General features: G+C 39.3%; 1 protein-coding gene across 1 annotated transcript in view; it reads right to left on the bottom strand.

Annotated features, from left to right (window-relative positions):
- LOC106082724 (uncharacterized) overlaps positions 1 to 22,426 on the bottom strand; it is a 579,753-nt gene that overhangs the window by 100,986 nt on the left and 456,341 nt on the right. The gene's annotated exons all lie outside the window — the stretch shown is intronic.

The following is a 22,426-nucleotide window of genomic DNA, read 5'->3' on the forward strand; positions in this document are numbered from 1 at the left end:
TTATCTTTAACACAATGTAAGCAGATATTATTGTTATGATTGTTGCTGCTTAATCTCACTGGGGATTCTGTGAATGTGGCTGCCGGCATTGGAGTAATTGGAGTTAAAATCCCTTTCATCATAACCTCAATGGTGGCAAACAGCAAGGCAAGGACAATGAATGAATTCGATGGACATTTAGTAACAGCTACAATCACACTCGACAACAACAACAGCAAACGTCCTTCATCGGCAAGGACTTCGGCCTCAGTGTACAACCCACTGCTACAACGACTACAATATGAAGGGATCTTTTTGATAATCATTGTCATAATCATCATCGTTAATAGTCGCCCTCAAAGAGTTAAGCTTTTCTTTTTGTGAATTTTTAAATTCTCCACCCAATTTTTTTTTTCTTTTTTTTTGCAACGGCATGAAATGAATTTCCACATTTATTTTAAATCGTAATACGGGGACTTTACAATGAGGTTCTTGAGTGGCATTAAATTTTAATTAAAACTTCTTTTTTTCTGCCCATTCATCGCTCTTTGGAGGCTTTTGTCCCAGACGACATTGAAGTCTTGCTGTTGTCGCCGCCGCCCAACTTTCAATGGAGGCCTTAAACGCATTTCAGGCAGTTGCCTATGTGTGGAGCCCTAAATGACATAATTTATTGAATTTTAAATACGAAGAGACTTGTTAATGTGCCATGGGAATATATGCAAGTGGTATGGACTCAGTGTGCTATGCAGTAAATTGTTGTGTCCTTTGTTTGCATAGTTCATGGAGGGATGTGGCAGCTCGGTGTAAGGCATGTGTGAACTCGTTCATATTTAGCGTGGAAATTTTTGCAAAGTATTTTTGAAAACTGGAAACTTTCAAACTGAAAGTTCAAAGTATTCGTTTGAAAGTTTGGCAAATGTTATCATGGTGAACTGTTGTAAGAGCAAAGGGAACTTGCATTTTCTGGTTAAGTTACATTGGCACAGATGGTTGCATGAAATATGGAACACATGCTAGGGGAGAAATTTACTGATTGGAAACGGATGTTTCGGTATTATGTAAAGAGGATAAGTTTAATTAAACAAATTAGCCAAAAATATGGAAGAAAAATTACTTCTAGTGATGTTTCTTACAGTCATCTTTATGGTAACCACAAAAGGAAAAACCTAAACTAGAATTAAACAAGTAAAAAGGCATTAAGTTCGGCCGGGCCGAACTTTTGATACCCATCACCTCGGGTGTATAAGTAAACTCCCTTTCGCCACAATCTGGTGAAAATTGGATAACTTATGCACCCAAATTCAGCACGGACATTGGGTGGTCTTAGAAATATAAGTCACTGTTGAATTTTGTATTTCAAATATCAACAAATTTGGGTAATAAATAAAGCTTTTATGGGCTTCAGACGCTTTATCGGCAGATCGATCTGCGTAAAACTACTCACTGTTTCAAATTTCAGCGAAATCGGTTAAAAAATAAAGCTTTTATGGTCTTCAGACCCTTTATCGGGAAATCGGTCTATATGGTAGCTATATCTAGATATAGTCCGATCTGAACCATATTTAGGTCGGATGTTGAGAAGCTTAAAACTGCACACTGTTCTAAGTTTCAAAGCGAAATCGGGTGATAAATAAAGCTTTATGGGCTTCAGACTCCTTATCGGGAGATCGGTCTAGATGACAGCTATATCTAAATATAGTCCGATTTGAAACACATTTGGGTCAGATGTCGGGAGGCTTAAAATAACTCACTGTTGGAAATTTCAGCGATATCGGATTGTATATAAAACTTTTATGGTCTTCAGACCCTTTATCGGGAGATCGGTCCATATGGTAGCTATATCTAAATATAGTCCGACCTCAAACATACTTAAGTCAAATGTCGGGAGGCTTAAAATAACTCACTGTTGCAAATTTTAGCAAAATCGGATAATAAATAAAGCTTTTATGGTCTTCAGACAGCTTATCGGGGGATCGGTCTATATGGCAGCTATATCTTAATATAGTCCGAACTGAACCATATTTGGGTTGGATGTCGGAAGGCTTTAAATAACTGAAGAGCCTAAGACAACTCACTGTCTCAAATTTCGGCGACATCGGACAATAAATGCGCCTTTTATGGGTCCAAAACCTTAAGTCAAGAGATCGGTCTATACTGCAGCTATATCCAAATCTAAACCGATCAAGGCCAAATTGAAGAAATATATCGAAGGGCCTTAGACAACTGACTGGCCCAATTTTCAGCAAAATCGGATAATAAATGTGGCTTTTAGGGGCCTGAGACGTTAAATCGGAGGATTGGTCTAAATGACAGCTATATCCAAATCTGGACCGATCTAAGCCAAATTGACGAAGGATGTCGAAGAGCCAAAGACAACTCACTGTCCCTGATTTCAGCAAAATCGGATAATAAATGTGGCTTTTGTGGGCCTAAGACCCTAAATCGGAGGATCGGCAGCTATATCCAAATCTTGACCGATCTGAGCCAAATTGACAAAGAATGTCGTATGGCATACCACAACTCACTGTCCCAAATTTCAGCAAAATCGGATGATAAATGTGGCTTTTATGGGCCTGAGACATTAAATCGGAGGATCGGTCTATATGGCAGCTATATCCAAATCTGGACCGATCTGAGCCAAATTGACGAAGGATGTCGAAGAGCCTAAGACAACTCACTGTCCCTGATTTCAGCAAAATCGGATAATAAATGTGGCTTTTGTGGGCCTAAGACCCTAAATCGGAGGATCGGCAGCTATATCCAAATCTTGACCGATCTGAGCCAAATTGACAAAGAATGTCGTATGGCATACCACAACTCACTGTCCCAAATTTCAGCAAAATCGGATGATAAATGTGGCTTTTATGGGCCTAAGACCCTAAATCGGAGGATCGGTCTATATGGCAGCTATATCCAAATCTGGACCGATCTGAGCCAAATTGACGAAAAATGTCGTATGGCATACCACAACTCACTGTCTCAAATTGCAGCAAAATCGGATAATAAATGTGGTTTTTATGGGCCTAAGACCCTAAATCGGGGGATCGGTCTATATAGGGGCTATATCAAGATATAGTCCGATATAGTCCATCTTCGAAGTTAACCTGCTTATGGACAAAAAAAAAAAAAAAAAAATCAGCGCAAAGTTTCAGCTCAATATCTCTATTTTTGAAGACTGTAGCGTGAATTGAACAGACAGACAGACGGACATGTCTAGATCGTCTTAGATTTTTACGCTGCTCAAGAATATATATACTTTATAGGGTCGGAAATGGATATTTCGATGTGTTGCAAACGGAATGACAAAATGAATATACCCCCATCCTTTGGTGGTGGGTATAAAAACCAAGTGGAGTATTATAACTCGAAACTGGGTGTCACAAATTGAAGAATCGAGGTGTTTAAAATCGATTCTGTTTTGGGATACTGGCACAAAAAGTCTGTCTGACAGCCAATCAAGTGGATAAGCATAGGATGTGAGATGGATATAACAATGCATAGCTGAACTAAGCTGTAGTAAGTTTTTCTAATAATGAAGAAACTTATGCAACTTCAGAATAAGGAATTACCAAAGCAATTTCTATGTAAAAAGTTGCCGCATGAGTTACTTCTTTTTTATTGTTTGCCCATTTGTACTTAAACCCCATATAAGTCTTTTATAAGCATTTTAATTACAAAACCTTTCGTCATATCTGAAATAAATTACGTTCCTTCTTCCTGTTTTTCGAAGCAATGACAATCGACAGGGATTTTCGGGGAGATGGGCAAAAATTTTAAAAGTTCCTCAGTTGCTGCAGAAATTCCCTTTGCTGTGCTCGGTCCCATATCCATTCTATTTCCTTTTTTGCTAACTTTGTGCATAACTTGATAAATGCTTATTATAACAAAAGGCTGCTGAAAGCGTTTAAAGTTCCTTTACCGCTTAGGGGAAATGACTTTTTTAATTTCCTGTTAACGCAAAAGGCAGCTAAAGTAGTTATAGTATACAATAATAACATGGAAAGAAGGAAAAGATAAAATAAAAAGTAAAAGAGGAAAAAAAGAAATGAAATTATTAAGAATTTCCACCATTTCACAATCCCTTATACCAACACACATACACACACACAAGCACACCAATTCATGGACAAGACATAATGTACCGAACATTTCATTACAATCGCACATGCGAATATTTCCCAGAGTATGTGGAAATCTATTGTTCCATAGTTTTCATTTGGCTGAGAAGGATTAAAGGAAAGTTCTTACGCTGTTTTCCTGTACGTTGAGACTGTAAGTACGTACCTTCATGTGAACTGTGCAATGGGAAGTTATTGTACTACCACCAACACAGACTACAGTCTTGGTTCAATGCATAGTGCGCAAAGGATTTAACGAAGAAGATTTGTCTATATGAAGAACATCATGCATCCGTTAATGCTTAAAAAAAAACTCCAAAATCGCACCGTTTTCAAACTCTTTTTTATACCCTCCACCATAGGATGGGGGTATACTAATTTCGTTATTCTGTTTGTAACACCTCAAAATCTAATCTCATCTAAGACACCACAATGTTTATATCTTGATCGTCACGACATTTTATCCGTCTGTCTGTCGAAAGCACGCAAGATTAGGTCTAAAATGTGACAGATGGAAGACATTTATCCAGCGTGTTAGATGTACGCTCGATCCGTGGAGCTCGATCCGTGAAGATTCGGATCATTACCTTGTTGCAGCAAAGGTTCGCACCCGTTTCAACATGCCGAGGAAAGTACGATCTGACACCGCACGGAAGCTGGACAAACACAACAAATGGCAGCGGCATACTCCACTCGACTGACCCAACTGCTTGATGAAAGCACTCCTTGTTCCGATGATATAATGGCGCAGTGGCAAACTATTGCCAAAAATGCAAATTTTACCCATGAACATTCTACTAGGGAACAGGGGCAAACTTCTCACATACCAATGAGTGCAGTCCGATTCAAGTTTAAGCTCAATGATGATAAGGGACCTCCTTTTTATAGCCGAGTCCGAACGGCGTGCCACAGTGCTACATCTCTTTGGAGAGAAGTTTTACATGGCATAGTACCTCACAAATGTTGCCAGCATTAGGAGGGGAAAACCACCACTGAAAATTTTTTCTGATGGTCTCGCCAGGATTCAAACCCAGGCGTTCAGCGTAATAGGCGGATATGCTAACCTCTGCGCTACAGTGGCCTCCAAACTATTGCCCACTCCATGGAAAATGCCGCGAAATCCGTACTTAGGTACCGGAAACCTCCTCCAAGAAACCCATGGTACGACCAAGATTGTCGAGTTGCTACTGAAGCCAAGAATGCGGCATATAGAGCAACCCTGCAATCAGTAGCAACGCGCCAGATGAAGGAGAGGTATCGGGAGAAAAGGAGAGAGGAGAAACGTCTATTCCACAGAAATAAAAAAGAAATGGAAAGACGTGAGTGTGAGCGAATTGAGATGTACAGGAGTCAGAATAAAGTCCAGAAATTCTACCAAAGAATTAAACATTAAACCGATGGCTTTAGTGCAGGCACATCCTCCTGCAGAGACAAAGAAGGAAATTTGGTAACTGACACAGATAACATGCTGAGGATATGGAAAGAACATTTTACAGTGAAAGAATAAAACCTAAAGTCAATGAGATAATTGGGCCCTAACAATGCGGCTTTAGACCAGGTAAATCCACCCTATACCAGATATTCACACTGAGCCAAATCCTGGAAAAGACCCGAGAAGGACAAATCAACACCTATCATCTCTTTGTTGACTGCAAAGCCGCCTTCGATACTCCTTTGTGTTCAAAGGTATTTCAAGCCATGTCTGAGTTTGGAATCCCTGCAAAATTAATAAGACTCTGCGGGATGACACAGGATAATGATACGCGTTCCTCAGTAAGAATAGGAAAGAATCTCTCAGAACGATTCAATACCGTACGAGGTTTCAGACAAGGAGACAGCCTATCTTTATCTCTCTTTAATATCCTGTTGGAGAAGATTATACGAGATGCAGATGTGAATAGATATGGCACACTGTTCACAAGAAAACACATGCTACTCGCCTATGCAGACGACATCGATATCATAGGTCGGTCACCGAAAGTAGTGACTGCAGCCTTTGAAAGAATCGAAAGAAAGTCAGTGAAAATGGGTCTGGTAGTGAATAGAGAAAAGACGTAATGGATGGTTTCATCTCTCAAAAACCCTTGCATAACCGAGCAGATAAAGAAAATGTTGAAAGTTGGAAACCACAACTTTGAGACAGTCACTAACTTTATCTACCTCGGCACCGCCGTAACCGAAACGAATGACACCAGTTTCGAGATTAAGCGAAGAATAATACTGGCAAACAGATGCTGCTTTGGACTAAGTAAGCAGTTTAGAGACAAGAGGCCACCTCTCGACAGACGAAGATTACACTATACAAGACACTGATACTACCCGTGCTGTTTATGGTTCTGAAGCATGGGTACTTGTGAAAGCAGATGAGGCAGTGCTTGGAGTATTTGAGAGAAAAATTCTTCGTAATATATATGGACCAGGTTGCGTTAATGGAGAATATAGGCGATGTATGAACTACGAGCTGTGTGACGACGATAGCATATTTACACCCATCAAAATACAACGGCTGCGTTGGCTAGGTCATGGTATTAGAACGGATGAAGAAGCTCCAGCAAGGAAGTCTTTTGAAGGCAAACACGGCGGTACACGCAAGCCGAGAAGACCAAAAGCCCGATGGAAAGATCAATAGGTGGGAGACACCTCGAAACTTGGTGTCAGAGATTTTAGAATGAGCGCAGAAGATCGAGGCGCTTGGAACGCTATTCTACGTTCGGCTAGTGGAACAAATATTCTGTCATAGCCAATTAAAGTAAAGTAAGAAAGCGCAATTTCTATCAGATTTTGCTGAAATTTTGGACGTGATGACATTTTGGCGACATTTGTGAGGAACTTTGCCATTTGAAAGACGGTATGGCAGCCATGTTAAACCTTCTCTCCAAACAGGTGTCGTATTGCGGCACGCCGCTCGGACTCGGCAATAAAAAGGTGGCCCCTTATCATTGAGCTTAAACTTGAATCGGACAGCACTCATTGATATGTGAGAAGTTTGCCTCTGTTTCTTAATGGAATATTCATGGGCAAATTTGCAAATATGGATGGATCCATCTGCATTGAGGAAGTATATGAATGAGGTAGAAACCTCAGTTTAAAGATAACAAATCTATTCTAATATTCTGACCAAATGCTGTTTCAATTTCCTTAATACCATGGCAAACATTAAGCTCTGACTGAGTGTTCATTGTCAGTGACATACTCACGCACCACATGTTGTCAGCAGTTGTGGCTTGAATTCATTTAGAAGTCTAAAGAATATTTAATTTCAGATTTTTTTTTCTTACTTAACTTAATTCAATACTCTAATGAATAAAACCTTTTATCGAAAATTATATTACAAACTAAATGCAATTAATTGGATTGTAGGTAGCTAAAAGCCACATGACTCTAGCCAACATAATGAAATATTAAAGTAATTAGATCGAATCTGCTCTATTTAGAGTCTGCCAAACACTCACACACACACACACACATAAGAATTCAAAGCAAATAATTGGGGTTCGAAGCAAATGTCTAATCCAGCATATTTGCTTCGTATATATGAAAATAAATGGAAATCACTGGATGCAGCATTGAATGAGCCATCACAAAATATAGAACTAAGAACCCTGAAGCATATGCCCAACTATCATTATTTGGGTTGGAGGAAATGTGCCTGCTTGTTTACCACAGTTGTTTGCCAACTATATAGGACATTACTTAATCGACTTTTTCGATTATTTGGTAACGAATGGGAAGCTCATACACAAATTCGCTGGCAAAAGTACTTTGCTTTTACCATACATTACCATGTAATGTGACCTTATGGTCGCTTTTGGAGAAAATTGCTTAATCATTTTTATACCCTAAACCATTAGGGGGTATACTAATTTCGTCATTTCATTTGTAACATATCGAAATTTTGATCTGAAAGATGGCTAAATCCTTGTCCGTCTGTGAGTCTGTCTTTCCGCTCGTCTGTCGAAAGCACCCTAGTCTGGAAAATTGCAGGAGACAGATAATTCCCCCAGCAAAGATCAACACTAAAGGTGAAAGCGTCGAGATGGAACCCGACAAGCCCTAAGTGGGTGGGCAGTTCAACCGGTTGAATTGGGCTCAAGATATACGCCAGTGGGGAAGGACGAAACTCAAAAGGTAGTTTGCAAGCAGCAGCTATTGGAGCATCTAAAGAGGAATCTTCCATACCGCAAGTAGTCAATGTCCTGACGAAGAATGATTCCACTGTTTTCTTAACTGACCTAGATGCGTAAGGGATCTCATTATGACAAGATCAAACGAATCTTGTGAGAATGAACTCTTGACGTACTCAGAAGGCGAGGCAAATGAGACAGTGGAGGAAATTGGGTGGTGGAGGGCCCTCGGATAAACGTTAGGTACGATTATCCCCTCTAGACCTGAAAAGGAAGTGGTAAGAAGGTTAAGTTCGAAGATGGGCGATATCCAACTATATTTTGATATAGCCCCCGTATAGACCGATCCGCCGATTTAGGGTCTTAGGCCCACAGAAACCACATTTATTATCCGATTTTGGTGAAATTTGAAAGAGTGAGTTGTGTTAGGTCCTTCGACATCCTTCTTCAATTTGGCTCAGATCGGTCCAGATTTAGATATAGCTGCCATATAGAACGATCCCCCGATTTAGGGTCTTCGGCCCATGAAAGCCACATTTTTATCCGATTTTGCTGAAATTTGGGACAGTGAGTTGTGTTAGGCTCTTCGACATCCTTCGGAAATTTGGATCAGATCGGTTCACATTTGGATATAGCTGCCATATAGACCGATCCTCCGATTTAGGGTCTTAGGCCCATAAAAGCCACAATTATTATCCGATTTTGCTAAAATTTGAGACAGTGAATTGTGTTAGGCTCTTCGTCTTTCTTCTTCAATTTGGCCCAGATCGGTTCAGATTTGAATATAGCTGCCATATAGACCGATCCGCCGATTTAGGGTCTTAGGCCCACAAAAGCCACATTTATTATCCGATTTTGCTGAAATTTGGGACAGTGAGTTATGTTAGGCTCTTCGAGGTCCTTCTTCAATTGTGCCCTGATCGGTCCAGATTTGGATAAAGCTGCCATATAGACTGATCTTCCGATGAAGAGTCCTAGGCCTATAAAAGCCACGTTTATTATCCGATTTTGCTGAGATTTGGGACAGTGAGTTGTGTTAGGCCCTTCGAATTCCGCCTTCAATTTGGCTCCGATCGGTCCAGATTTAGATATAGCTGCCATATAGAACGATCCTCCGATTAAAGGTCTTAGGCCCATAAAAACCACATTTATTATCCGATTTTGCTGAAATTCGAGACAGTGAGTTGTGTTAGGTCCTTCGATATCTTTCGTCAATTTGGCTTAGATCGGTTCACATTTGGATATAGCTGCCATATAGACCGATCCTCCGATTTAGGGTCTTAGGCCCATAAAAACCACATTTATTATCCGATTTTGCTGAAATTTGAGACAGTGAGTTGTGTTAGGCCCTTCAATATCTTTCGTCAGTTTGGCTCAGATCGGTTTACATTTGGATATAGCTGCCATATAGAACGATCCTCCGATTAAGGGTCTTAGGCCCATAAAAACCACATTTATTATCCGATTTTGCTGAAATTTGAGACAGTGAGTTGTGTTAGGCTCTTCGACATCTTTCTTCAATTTGGCTCAGATCGGTCCAGATTTAGATATAGCTGTCACATAGACCGATCCACCGATTCAGGGTCTTTGGCCCATAAAAGCCACAAATATTATCCGATTTTGCTAAAATTTGAGACAGTGAGTTGTGTTAGGCTCTTCGACATCTTTCTTCAATTTGGCTCAGATCGGTCCAGATTTAGATATAGCTGTCACATAGACCGATCCGCCGATTCAGGGTCTTTGGCCCATAAAAACCACATTTATTATCCTATTTTGCTGAAATTTGAGACAGTGAGTTGTGTTAGGCCCTTCAATATCTTTCGTCAATTTGGCTCAGATCGGTTTACATTTGGATATAGCTGCCATATAGAACGATCCTCCGATTAAGGGTCTTAGGCCCATAAAAGCCACATTTATTATCCGAGTTTGCTGAAATTTGAGACAGTGACTTGTGTTAGGCTCTTCGACATCCTTCGTCAATTTGGCTCAGATCGGTCGAGATTTGGATATAGCTGTCATATAGACCGATCCTCCGATTTAGTGTCTTAGGCCCATAAAAACCACATTTATTATCCGATTTTGATGAAATTTGAAACAGTGAGTTGTGTTAAGCCCTTCGACATCGTTCTTCAATTTGGCTCAGGTCGGTCCCGATTTAGATATAGCTGGCATAAAGACCGATTTAGGGTCTTAGGCCCTTAATAGCCACATTTATTATCCGATTTTGCTGAGATTTGGGACAGTGAGTTAAATTGAGCCCCTTGACATACTTCTACGCATTTATAATCCGATTTCACTGAAATTTGACACAGTGACTTTTGCAAGGCTTTGGGTGCTTAAGTTATGCAATTTTCACCGGATTTTGATGAAAGGTGGTTTACATATATACATATATACCCGAGGTGGTGGTACTTTTTACTTGTTTTTTATTCGTTTGCAGGCCGAACGAACGCCTGCGTTTGACGTCGACAAAGAGGTTATTAAAGTAAGTTAGTTTTAGATGACATCTCCACATGTGTGGAAAATTTTATCAAATTCGGTATATGCTTGAGTAGCTTTAATGCCCACAATTTTGTCCGATATTTACATCATTTAGCCTAAGAGCAAGTCTCAACAAGTATAAATATTTCTAAGGAAGTCGAATCTGATATATTCATAAATATCTTTCGTCCCAATACTCATCTATAATTGTTAAAATGTATTGGTTGGTACACTAAGTGGTATAGATGGCTTAGCTCGACTTTTGCCTTTCTTCACTTGTTTTCACTTTGTTATATTGCTTAGGACCATCATTTGGGAAACATCATCCCAGTGTGTCTTTACACTTATTTGTAATTGTGTTACAAGGGCAATATTTGTAAACTAGTTCGGTGCGAGTTGAAGTTCTGTAAAATCTAGAAGTGTCGACAATGCCATTTCATTGCATGTCCAATGTGAATATGCAGTGGTGTGCTAGCCAATATGGTGTCGCATTAGTTCTTCTCTAAACGGAACGTTTTTAAAGTGTTTGGTTGCCTCATGCGTTGCGGTAGTAGTGTTTCCAAAATACTCTTGTTCTCCATTGAAATTCAAATATTGGACACACCTGTTATGATTGCATTTATTTTTTTGGTTCCGTACACTACAAAAGTATGACAATATAAATGTACCTTGAAACCGAAGTGACAGTTTTCATTTCGTGCAACAATTGTTGTGAACAAGGATTTGAAGATAGTTTGGGTTGTTGTGATTAAATACATTGAATGATAAAGGCGGGGAACACACGAAGGGGGAATTTAACTTAGCATTTGAAATATCCCAGTGAAAAGAAGGAATAATAAGCCGTAGTCATAGTTTAAAGCAGATATGGAATTGCTCCACTGGTAGTAATGTGTCAAAAGGGAAAATGTTCCGGTTGGTTCGAAACTTGGGTATTTAACACGATTCTGCTTTACATCTCAATAATTACCTCAACATGTTTCATTGTTATGAGGAAATCAAATCAGCTAATGATTGTTTAATTCGTTTAATATAGGGATTAATCTATTGAGGAACCTACCTTTGCGACATCAGTTGTAGGAGACTTCAGAAATCAAATCGGTGAATCGGTTTATGTGGGGGCTATATTTATTTATAGCATTCGGTAAACTGTATTTTATTCAATTTGCTAAAAAAGTAAAGAGTTCATTTAATCAAAATCGAATATATATACTTCTAATGATCCTTTATGAATTAAAATCGGATGATTGGCCTGCATGGCAGCAAAGGCAAAGTTCTAGCTTGCGTATTGTCTGTTACAAGTTAGAGGTTGGTCATCAAGAATATATGTTTAAATTATTAGCATGCCATTGAACTATGGGCGGAAATCGTAAAACAGCGGCGAAAGATTTTTAAAACTACCATATTTAAATGGTCTAATTGAAGTTGCCTTGGAGAGTAAAAATCACAAATAATTATAAAATTTGGTAAACCTGATTATTGGTAAACTGCTGCTAATGTTTAAAAAATTTAAACAACCGGTAAGCAGCAAACAGAGATGAAATTTTAAGTAATTCGTTGGTTTTATATTTTTTTAAGGTATTTGAAATTCAACAAGGAAAAGTAAAAAGGCGTCAAGTTCGGCCGGGCCGAACTTTGGATACCCACCACCTCGGGTATATATGTTAACCACCTTTCATCAAAATCCGATGAAAATTGCATACCTTATGTCCCATAGCAGTTATATCGAAATATGATCCGATTTGGACCAAATAACAATATGTACAGGTCATTGTTCAATTGCGTATAGCAAAATATTGGTCTTTTTAGCAGCTACATCTAAAAATAAACCGATCTGAACCATATACAACATGGATGTCGAAAAGCCTAACATGAGTCAATGTGACAAATTTTAGTTAAATCGGATTATAAATGCGCCTTTTTTGGGGCCAAGACTTAAATTGGAGATATGGGTTTATATGGCAGCTATATGCAAATCTTGATCGATCTAGACCAAATTACAGAAATATGTGGGGGGTTTAACTTAGCTCTCTGTCCCAAATTTCGGCAACATCGGACAATAAATGCGCTTTTTATGCGCCCAAAACATTAAATCGAAAGATCGGTCTATACGGCAGCTATATCCAAATCTGGACCGATCTAAGTGAAATTGAAGAAGGATGTCGAAGGACCTACATTAACTCACTATCCCAAATTGCGGCGAATTCGGACAATAAATGCGCCTTTAATTGGCTCAAAACCTAACCGAGAGATCGGTCTATATGGCAGCTATATCTAAATCGGGACCAATCTGTGCCATAATGCAGAAGTATGTCAAGGTGCTTAACTTAACTCATTGTCCCAAATTTCGGCGAAATCGGACAATAAATGCGCCTTTTATGGACCTAAGATCCTAAATCGGAGGATCGGTCTATATGGCAGATATAGCCAAATCTGGACCGATCCGAACCAAATTGACGAAGGAAGTCGAAGAGCCTAACTCAAATCACTGTCCCAAATTTCTGCGAAATTAGATAATAAATGTGGATTTTACGGGCCTAAGACCCTAAATCGGAGCATCGATCTATATGATAGCTATATCCAAATCTGAACCGATTTGAGCTAAATTGACGAAGGATGTTGAAGGGCCTAACACAACTCACTATCCCGAATTTCAGCAAAATCGGATAATAGATGTGGCTTTTATGGGCCTAAGACATTAAATCCGAGGATCGGTCTATATGGCAGCTATATCCAAATCTGAACCGATTTGAGCCAAATTGACGAAGGATGTTGAAGGGCCTAACACAACGCATTGTCCAAAATTTCAGCAACATCGGTTAATAAATGTGAATTTTATGGGCCTAAGACCCTAAATCGGCGGATCGGTCTATATGGGGGCTCAGTATCTCTATTTTGGAAGACTGTAGCGTGATTTCAACAGACAGACCGGACGGACATGTCTAAATCGTCTTAGATTTTTGCGCTGATCAAGAATATATATATTTTATAGGGTCGGAAATGGATATTTCGATGTGTTGTAAATGGAATGACAAAATAAATATACCCCCATCCTTCGATCGATCTAGCCATGTCCGTCCGTCTGGCTGTCCGTCCGTCTGTCTGTCGAAATCACGCTAAGGAGTAAAGCAAGCCGCCTGAAATTTTGCACAAATACTTCCTATTAGTGTCGGTCGGTTGGGATTGTAAATGGCTCATATCGGTCCATTTTTTAAAATAGTTGCCCTATAAACCGATCTTGGGTCTTAACTTCTTGAGCTTATAGAGGGCGCAATTCTTATCCGATTGGAATGAAATTTTGCACGACGTGTTTTGTTATAACGTCGAACAACTGTGCCAAGTATGGTTCAAATCGGCTTATAAACTGATATACCTGCCATATAAACCGATCTTGGGTCTTGACTTTTTCAACCTCTAGACGGCGCAATTCTTATCCAATTGGAATGAAATTTTGCACGACGTGTTTTATTATGACTTCCAATAACTGTGCTAAATTAGGTTCAAATCGGTCAATCGGTATATAAACCGATCTTGAATCTTGACTTCTTGAGCCGCTAGGAGGCGCAAATCCACTCCTACTTGGCTGAAATTTTGCATGACGCATTTTTTTATGACCTTTAACAACTGTGCCAAATAAGGTTCAAATCGGTTCATAACCTGATATAGCTGTCATAAAAACCGATCTGGGTTCTTGACTTCTTAAGCCTCTAGAGGTCGCAATTAATATCCGATTTGCCTGAAATTTTGTACGATGGATCCTCTTATGACCATTAAAATACGTGTTTATTATGGTCTGAATGGGGTATCCAATCGATCTCTCTAATTAACTACTTGAGCCCCCAAAGGGCGCAATTCTTATTGGAATTGGCTGACAGTTTACACAGGTTTCCAACATATAATTTGAATGTCGTCCGAACCGGACCATATTTTGATATCGCTCTAACAGCGGAGCTAATCTTTTCTTTTATCATTTTTTTTTTGCCTTAGAAGAGATGACGGGAAAAGAACCCGACAAATGCGATCCATGGTGGAGGGTATATAAGATTCGGCCCGGCCGAACTTAGCACGCTTTTATTTGTTACTTGTTAAACCTCTTAATATCCGTGTCGAATTTGGTCGGACCATTTTTCGAGTAAGGTGCTATGGGGGCATAAGTTATGTATTTATCTGCGGATTATGACAAAAGGTGGTTTACCATGTATCCAATGTAACGCCTTTTTACTTGTTGTATGGTAGATTTGTAGTATACTCCCGAATACCTTTCAGTGGAGGAGTTTTGGGGTTAGGGCGACTTTCTGAGTACTTGGACTTCTACCCTCAGTTACTTAGACACAATTTTAAATATGAAATTTGTACTCTACTCCTGAATACCTTTCATTTAAGTCCCATATTGTGCGATTGGTCCACTCTAATTTTTGGGAAGTACTTTTGGGGTAAGGGGGAGGGTCCGCCCCCCCCCCCCACCCCCCCTTGCGATATCAAAACATTTTAAAGCCTATATTTCCTTCCAGATCAACCTACACATTCTGTGAAAATTTTAAGGCAATAGGTTCTGCCGTTTTTGAGTCTATACGGAACAAACAAACAAACACTAATTGATTTTTATATATAAGGACAAATATGGTCGCAATTAATGTTTAATGTGTGACAAATAATATACCCATATTGTGGTGGGAATAAGTATAAAACTTAAATTGGTACATACTTGCTTGTACAGTACAGCTTGTGTACTATGAATAATCATTTCAAATCCGATTTCATAAATCCAATTGTTTATGAACTGAAATAAAACCATTTTTGCTGGGATACTCAGAAGTTTTACACCCACACAAGTGCTGTATAAACGCACACATGCTACAATGCCACTCACAGAAATATTCACCCATACATTCATACACTGCACTTACTCTTGTGGGAGATGGGGTAATAACCGAAAATTGCTACTTCTAGCCACATGTGCATTAACAAAGCTCATATTCTTGATAAGCTGAGTTCTTGAAAACATCTACGTACAGAATTAATGAACGTATTAACAGTTGCATGAACAAAATGTCACTGCCAGTTTGGTTCTTTTCACTTGTGAAAGGCAGAAATATGGTTCCTGGTATTGTCCCATTTAGAAATCATTGTTCTCGGTTGCCATCATCGACATCATGTTCGATTTCATATTTGAACAAGTAACAAGTAAATGCGTGCTTAGTTAGGCCAGGCCGAATCTTGGAAACCCACCACCATGGGTTCTGATGAAAACTTCTGCATATAAAAATACTGCTAAATCAGGCAAACATAGATATTATTAACCGATTTAGACAATACTTGGCACGGTTGTTGGAGGACGTAACAGAACAATACAATTGTGGTTTCTAGGGGCACAAGATCTAAAATCGGGATATTGGTTTATATGGGATCTATATCAGTTTATAGACCGAGCTGAACGGTAGTTACCACTGCTGTTGGAAGTCGTGACAGAACACCACGTGCAAAATTTCGACTCAATCGGATAAACATTTCAGTTCTTACGGTCTCAAGAAGTCAAATCGAGAGATCGGTTTGATTTAAGATCTTGAGCCACTAGAAGCCGAAATTGTTGCTTGGTTGAGTTGAAATTTTGCACGTACGTAGTGTTTTACGATTTCTTGAGACCCTAAGAACCGAAATGTTTGTCCGATTGAGCCGATATTTTGCACGTGGTGTTCTGTCACGACTTCCAACAGCAGTGGTAACTACCGTTTATATGTGAGTTATATCAGGTAATAGTCCGATTTGATCCATACTTGTCACGATTGCTGGAAGTCAAGACAAAATATTCCGTGTCAAATTTCGGATAACCATTGCGGCTCAAGAAGTCAAATCAGTAGATCACAACAATTTCGGCTTCTAGTGGCTTAAGATCTGAAATCGAGAGATCGGTTTATATGTGAGTTATATCAGGTTATAGTCCGATTCGGACCATACATGCCACGATTGTTGGAAGTCACAACAAAAAATATTCCTCGTCAAATCTCATCTAAAACGGATAACAATTGCGGCTTCCAGAAGTCAAATCAGGAGATCGGTTTATATGAAAGCTGTATCCAAATCTGAGCCGATATGACCCATTTGCAATCTTCAATGACCTACATCAATAAGAGGCGACTGTGCAATGTTTCAAGTGGCAAGCATTACGTGTTCGAGCACTATGGTGATTTCCATAGAAGGACAGAAGCACAGACGAACGGACGGACGGTCATAGTTAGATCGACTCAGAGTCTCAACAAGATTGGAGTTGTATATCAATATCAAGGTGTTACAAACGAATGACTATATTTGTATACTCCCTATCCTATGGTAGTGGGTATAAAAACTGAAGAAAAACTTCAAAGTTGTCAAAGCATTGCCATTCTAGGCATTTTCTTATTCAATGTGATTATTTTTTCTGCTTATTGATTTTTCGAGAGTTTCAAATAGTCCACATAGATAATAGCAGAGACCAGGCATTGATTGGATATTGCATTGCCAATGCTTTATGCTGGCCTCAAGTATGACAGCTGGATTTTGTATGAGTAAGGCCTGTGAACTTGGATTATTTGGTGAATGGCAGCATAGCATTGATGCAAAATATGCTTAGATATTGTAGTACATGAGTAATATTTGATTTTAATGCAGTTAGAAAGATGGAATTTGTGAATTAATAAAAAGGTACGACACAATTTCTAACACAGGTACAAGTAACTAAAGACTGATAGGAGTATAGGTAAATTTTGCATTTTGGTAACTTATGACACAGTGACTTTTTGATACCTTATGACAACTGTTAAACGGCCAAGGGTTTTATAAAGGTGATTTTGTGGTACATATAACGGCCGAATGATTGAATGGATTTTAATGAGAGGCGACGAATGGATATGAAAATTAATTTTCCTTAAAGAAAGCCATAGAAATGAGGAATTAATTGTCGATAGAAGAAGAAGAAAAAGCACCAACACAGCAAATTGTGGCTTTTTTACTTAAGCATCCGTTATTTGTGTGAAACGCAGAGGTTAGCATGTCCGCATATAACGCTGAACGCCTGGGTTTGAATCCTGGCCATCAGAAAAAATTTTCAGCGGTGGTTTTGAGGTACTATACCATGTAAAACTTCTGTGAGGTGTCGCACTGGGGCACGCCGTTCGAACTCGGGTATAAAAAGGAGGCCCCCTTATCATTGAGCTTAAACTTGAAACGGACAGTACTCATTGATATGTGAGAAGTTTGCCCCTGTTCCTAAGTGGAATGTTCATGGACAAAATTAGCAAAATGGATATGCTAATTAATTTTCCTTAAAGAAAAGCCATAGAAATGAGGAATTGATTGAGGAATTGATTGAAATCTGTTACTACTAACTACCATGTTTTTTGCTGCAGCGAAATCTATCAGCCTCAACCCATTACTGGGACGTTGTCTCGTTCTGACTATTAAACCAAAAATGTCTTCCTTCCCTATTTTCGGATTAAAATCTCCCAGAACGATTTTAATATCATGGGCGGGGCAGCGGTAAAAAAAATCCGCTGATGATGACGCCATTTCGATCTGGGTTCTTGACTTCTTGAGGCACTAGAGGACGCAATTCTTATCCGATTTGGCTGAAATTTTGCATGAGGTGTTTGGTTATGATTTCCAACAACTGTGCCAAGTACATATGAAATCAATGCATTTCCTGATATAGCTGTCATGTTAACCCATCTGGGGTCTTGATTTCTTGAGCCCTTAGAGGGCGCATTTATTATCCGATTTGCCTAAAATTTTGTACGACGGATCCTCTCATGACCATCAATATACGTGTTTATTATGGTCTGAATCGGTTTATAGCCTGATACAGCTCCCATATAAATTAATCTCTTTACTTTACTTCTTGAGCCCCCAAAGGGCGCAATTCTTATTCGAATTGGCTGACATTTTGCACAGGTCTCCAGCATATAATTTAATTGTGGTCTAAACCGGACCATATCTTGATATCGTTCTAATGGCAGAGAAAATTTTTCCTTTTATCCTTTTTTTTTGCCTAAGAAGAGATGTCGGGAAAAAACTCAACAAATGCGATACATGGTGGAGGGTATATAAGATTCGGCCCGTCCGAACTTAGCACGCTTTAACTTGTTACTATTCCTTTGATTCTCATAGTAGTTCCCAGTCTTCTGGGGGCGGGTTATTGGCCCAGCGCCCCAACCGCATGGGTTTTGTGGGATTGCATACGTATCCCTCGTTGTGGCGAGCCGCTTGCTCCAAGATCCTTCGCCCGCCGCCCCTAACCTGGGAACAAACGCTGATGTCGGTCATTGGTTATTTGAATGCGCTAGTAACTCGCCTTGTCATCTCGAGTATCACCTGACTCCTCACTGAGACCCTCCTCTCGAAAATCGCTGACCGCCCGCGGCTGCATTTGCAGCTACTGCGCAAAAAACGGAGCTTTCCACCATCCGCAACCTGTGGACGCGCCCGGTAGCTTTCAGCTAAGCTTCCCGTGATAACGATGGACACCACACAAGTCGGAGCTCAAATTTGCCTCGTTTCATGCCAGCTATAATATAGGTCGTCACTACTCGGTTTTGTTATGGAGCCCTTCTCAAGCAATCGGTCCGAATCAGTCCAAAAACCTGATATAGCTCTTGAGCCTCTTGAGGGCGCAATTCTTATTTGATTTGGCTGAAATTTTGCACAAAGTCTTTTCTTATGACCTCCAACATACGCGCCTAAATCGGTCTAAAACCTCATATAGGTCCAATATAAACCCATCTCCCAATTTTACTCTTAAGCACGTATATGGCGCAATTCTTATCCGATTTGGCCCAATGACTTCCACTATGGTCTCCAAAATTCAAACCAAGTATAGTCCGAATCAGTCCATAGCCTGATAGCCTGATCCAAGGGCATAGCAATTTTTAGCCTATAAATAGCTATGTTGGAGGGTATGTAAGATTCGGCCCGGCTGAAATTAGCACGAGCTTACTTGTTTTACCTTAAAGTGTTACCCTAAACTTTGGTTGTGCTTCCACATTTTAGTAGGTGTTTTTTTTTATATTAGTCTTATGCTCGTTCACATACACGTTTAGAGTACAAAAAAATCTGGTGCATATAGTGAAAATATTTTTGCAAAGTTTTTTTTATTTTTTTTTCAGCTATTCCCATCTATCTTCAAGTGTTATTGCAATTTATCTCCTCTCAACCAGAACCGTAGAATTTGCAACGCAATTATCACAGCGATTCAGTTGGAAAGAAAACCTCAACAAAACCACAACTTTAAATAGGCATTCGCAAGAAATTGACGTTAGAGCCATTTCAGCTGCCATGAAAAGGGATTTTTACAGAGCTGCTCTATGGCGAGAGTGGAAGCAAAACCACAAAAGACGAACGATGAAGTTGTCATTCAATGTCATTCAAATGGAAGACAGAATTTATTTTTTTCATTCCCTGCTCTTGGGTAGGGAGGGACACGTCCTTGTGGCCAACTACTCTATTGTTTTTAGGGTTATTTAAGATGGATTCAGTTGTAAGGGTTTATTTTTAGACGGCTGTTGGCGATGGAAAAAGATTTAAAATAATTTAAATAGACTGGCAGGATAAGTGAGATGAACGGATTGAATGTGCTTTTATCTACAACTCAATTTAAATGAAATCATTTAAAGAAAAAGCCGGAAAAGATTTTTATTAAAGCTTCTAAAGTGTTATAAATTAGAACTATGAATTATGCCGTTGACAGTATTCGAGTTTCAAAACTGTTGTAAGGGGCTTGAGGTAATAATTTTCTTCATTTCATAAAAAGGAAAGGTCTTTTAAAGGCAGCTTATACTTTTCGTGGCCTTGTATGTATCAAACGCCTCGATTGCGATGATCCAGTATGCGTTTTTCATCCCAAAATCCTTGATGAATATAGGAGCCGGCGAGACGAAGCTGGTATGGATTTACAATCCTAACTTCATAGCTTGTTTATCATATATTCTTCTACCACATAACCATATAATATCATTTTTAATCATATTTTTTGATAAGATTTTTACTTTGTATCACTTTAATGTTTTTTTAAACATTTATAGCCGTTTTAAATTCAATCTTGCCATCCAGAAAGGAAATTCTATACGTACTTGCGCTGCTGATCCCATATTTCTTAATTGTTTAAAATTGATAAATGATGTAAATTGGTAATGTTTATACAAATTCCAAAGTCGGTACAAAAAACTTGGTTCGAATATTGGCTAGGCAAAGAAATGGTTTAAAGATATGCCACATAAATTCTCAAAGTCTGGTAAGGAAGATTGATGAATTTAGATATATTTTTGAAGGATCAGGCATTGATATTATATGCCTCTCGGAAACATGGCTTATTCCTTCCATAGCTAACAGTCTCGTCAACTTAAATGGATATACTGTGTTCAGATCTGATCTGAGGGGAATTCGCGGAGGTGGTGTTGCCATTTATGTCAGAAGAAATCTGAAAGCTAGAATTCGTTTAAAGTCTGAGTTTGGGGACCAGATAGAATACGTGTTTGTTGAATTATCTTCAAATCGTGAAAAAGTTTTAGTTGGTTGTATCTACCGTCCGAATAATACGATTGACATACATGGGCTTCAGGTTGTACTGGAGTCCGCAACACTGGGTTATACTGATCTTACATCACTGGGGACTTTAACTCAAACATACTTATAGATTCAACTCTGACTGATGTTGTGTTGACACTTGGCCTATTCGTCACCAATAATACAAACCCCACACATTTCACGTCAACCGTCAATACACTCTAAGATTAGTTCTTTGTCAATAATTCTTTGAAGATATCATTGTATGATCAGATTTCTGTTCCATGTTTCCCTAAGCATGATCTTATTTATCTTGCCTACGATTTTGATTTGCGGGAGGAAGAGGAGGACATATCTTATCGTGACTACGGTAATTTGAATTATGAACATTTAGTTAGTATGGTCTACCAGCAGACGGTTTTCATGACGGATAACATTTTACGTCTCTATGATGCAACAGTTCCAATACGGATTAAAAGAGCCTCGGCCAAAACAAAACCACAATTCAATTCAAGAATCAAGGCGCCTATCGGGAATAGGGACTTGGCTTACAGTAGATGGAAGTCTCCAGACCTGAAAGAAAAATTCCATGAAGCCAGGAGGAAAGTTAACAGTTGTATTAATATGGCTAAAATGGAGTATTATTCTTCAAGATATGATTGCACATTGGGCTCGAAGAGTAAGTGGAAGGTGATACATGACATCGGAGTGGGTAAACCCAAGTCAAACACTCGATGGGGATCTAGATGAACTCAACGGGACCTTAAGCATATCCGATATACAAACGGACACGCAATTTTACAGTGATGATGATGGGCCGGCTTTCGTTTTTGATGCCCGTAGTCCTATTGCGTTTAGATGTGTTAGCCATGAGGAAGTTTTTGAGAGTTTTGTCCGTGTTAAGTCAAATGCAATTGGCTTGGACGGCCAATTCCGACGTTGATTATCGGCCGATATCAATTTTATGCTATCTCTCTAAGGTTTTCGAGAAAATTCTTCTTGGACAGATGTCGGTATGTCTTCACCAAGAGTTCCTGTTGTCAGAAAGACAGTCCGGCTTCCGTTCTGATCATAGTTGCATTACTGCATTGGTTGAAGTGGCTGAATCGATCAGAAATGACATTGATGAGAACAAAATTGGCTTTCTGGTTCTTTTGGATCGCTCCAAAGATTTCGACACGGTTGATCACCTGA

This window comes from Stomoxys calcitrans, chromosome 3, assembly GCF_963082655.1.
Source record: "Stomoxys calcitrans chromosome 3, idStoCalc2.1, whole genome shotgun sequence".
NCBI classification, from domain to species: Eukaryota; Metazoa; Arthropoda; class Insecta; order Diptera; family Muscidae; genus Stomoxys; species Stomoxys calcitrans.